The sequence below is a fragment of the Musa acuminata genome, unplaced genomic scaffold (assembly GCF_036884655.1).
Source record: "Musa acuminata AAA Group cultivar baxijiao unplaced genomic scaffold, Cavendish_Baxijiao_AAA HiC_scaffold_480, whole genome shotgun sequence".
NCBI classification, from domain to species: domain Eukaryota; kingdom Viridiplantae; phylum Streptophyta; class Magnoliopsida; order Zingiberales; family Musaceae; genus Musa; species Musa acuminata.
The window spans coordinates 80,001-82,500 of NW_027020725.1; positions in this window are offsets into that span (position 1 = coordinate 80,001).

Here is a 2,500-nt window from a genome sequence, read left to right on the forward strand (position 1 = left end):
GCGAAGCGAGAGGCAGCACCGTCCCTGCTATACGAAAGCCCCATCCAGCCCTGTGCCACCCGGGGGGTTCCAGGGTGCTGAGATGGCTGACGTTTTGCTCCGCTCTCGACGGTCACCGCGCAATGCAAGAACAGGCCAAAAACTGGCCAAAACGGCCCAAAAACGGGCCAAAACTGGCCATTTTTGGCTGCACGAGCGAGCGGCGAGCGGCGGACAGCGAGCGAAGCGAGAGGCAGCACCGTCCCTGCTATACGAAAGCCCCATCCAGCCCTGTGCCACCCGGGGGGTTCCAGGGTGCTGAGATGGCTGACGTTTTGCTCCGCTCTCGACGGTCACCGCGCAATGCAAGAACAGGCCAAAAACTGGCCAAAACGGCCCAAAAACGGGCCAAAACTGGCCATTTTTGGCTGCACGAGCGAGCGGCGAGCGGCGGACAGCGAGCGAAGCGAGAGGCAGCACCGTCCCTGCTATACGAAAGCCCCATCCAGCCCTGTGCCACCCGGGGGGTTCCAGGGTGCTGAGATGGCTGACGTTTTGCTCTGCTCTCGACGGTCACCGCGCAATGCAAGAACAGGCCAAAAACTGGCCAAAACGGCCCAAAAACGGGCCAAAACTGGCCATTTTTGGCTGCACGAGCGAGCGGCGAGCGGCGGACAGCGAGCGAAGCGAGAGGCAGCACCGTCCCTGCTATACGAAAGCCCCATCCAGCCCTGTGCCACCCGGGGGGTTCCAGGGTGCTGAGATGGCTGACGTTTTGCTCCGCTCTCGACGGTCACCGCGCAATGCAAGAACAGGCCAAAAACTGGCCAAAACGGCCCAAAAACGGGCCAAAACTGGCCATTTTTGGCTGCGCGAGCGAGCGGCGAGCGGCGGACAGCGAGCGAAGCGAGAGGCAGCACCGTCCCTGCTATACGAAAGCCCCATCCAGCCCTGTGCCACCCGGGGGGTTCCAGGGTGCTGAGATGGCTGACGTTTTGCTCCGCTCTCGACGGTCACCGCGCAATGCAAGAACAGGCCAAAAACTGGCCAAAACGGCCCAAAAACGGGCCAAAACTGGCCATTTTTGGCTGCACGAGCGAGCGGCGAGCGGCGGACAGCGAGCGAAGCGAGAGGCAGCACCGTCCCTGCTATACGAAAGCCCCATCCAGCCCTGTGCCACCCGGGGGGTTCCAGGGTGCTGAGATGGCTGACGTTTTGCTCCGCTCTCGACGGTCACCGCGCAATGCAAGAACAGGCCAAAAACTGGCCAAAACGGCCCAAAAACGGGCCAAAACTGGCCATTTTTGGCTGCACGAGCGAGCGGCGAGCGGCGGACAGCGAGCGAAGCGAGAGGCAGCACCGTCCCTGCTATACGAAAGCCCCATCCAGCCCTGTGCCACCCGGGGGGTTCCAGGGTGCTGAGATGGCTGACGTTTTGCTCCGCTCTCGACGGTCACCGCGCAATGCAAGAACAGGCCAAAAACTGGCCAAAACGGCCCAAAAACGGGCCAAAACTGGCCATTTTTGGCTGCACGAGCGAGCGGCGAGCGGCGGACAGCGAGCGAAGCGAGAGGCAGCACCGTCCCTGCTATACGAAAGCCCCATCCAGCCCTGTGCCACCCGGGGGGTTCCAGGGTGCTGAGATGGCTGACGTTTTGCTCCGCTCTCGACGGTCACCGCGCAATGCAAGAACAGGCCAAAAACTGGCCAAAACGGCCCAAAAACGGGCCAAAACTGGCCATTTTTGGCTGCGCGAGCGAGCGGCGAGCGGCGGACAGCGAGCGAAGCGAGAGGCAGCACCGTCCCTGCTATACGAAAGCCCCATCCAGCCCTGTGCCACCCGGGGGGTTCCAGGGTGCTGAGATGGCTGACGTTTTGCTCCGCTCTCGACGGTCACCGCGCAATGCAAGAACAGGCCAAAAACTGGCCAAAACGGCCCAAAAACGGGCCAAAACTGGCCATTTTTGGCTGCACGAGCGAGCGGCGAGCGGCGGACAGCGAGCGAAGCGAGAGGCAGCACCGTCCCTGCTATACGAAAGCCCCATCCAGCCCTGTGCCACCCGGGGGGTTCCAGGGTGCTGAGATGGCTGACGTTTTGCTCCGCTCTCGACGGTCACCGCGCAATGCAAGAACAGGCCAAAAACTGGCCAAAACGGCCCAAAAACGGGCCAAAACTGGCCATTTTTGGCTGCACGAGCGAGCGGCGAGCGGCGGACAGCGAGCGAAGCGAGAGGCAGCACCGTCCCTGCTATACGAAAGCCCCATCCAGCCCTGTGCCACCCGGGGGGTTCCAGGGTGCTGAGATGGCTGACGTTTTGCTCCGCTCTCGACGGTCACCGCGCAATGCAAGAACAGGCCAAAAACTGGCCAAAACGGCCCAAAAACGGGCCAAAACTGGCCATTTTTGGCTGCACGAGCGAGCGGCGAGCGGCGGACAGCGAGCGAAGCGAGAGGCAGCACCGTCCCTGCTATACGAAAGCCCCATCCAGCCCTGTGCCACCCGGGGGGTTCCAGGGTGCTG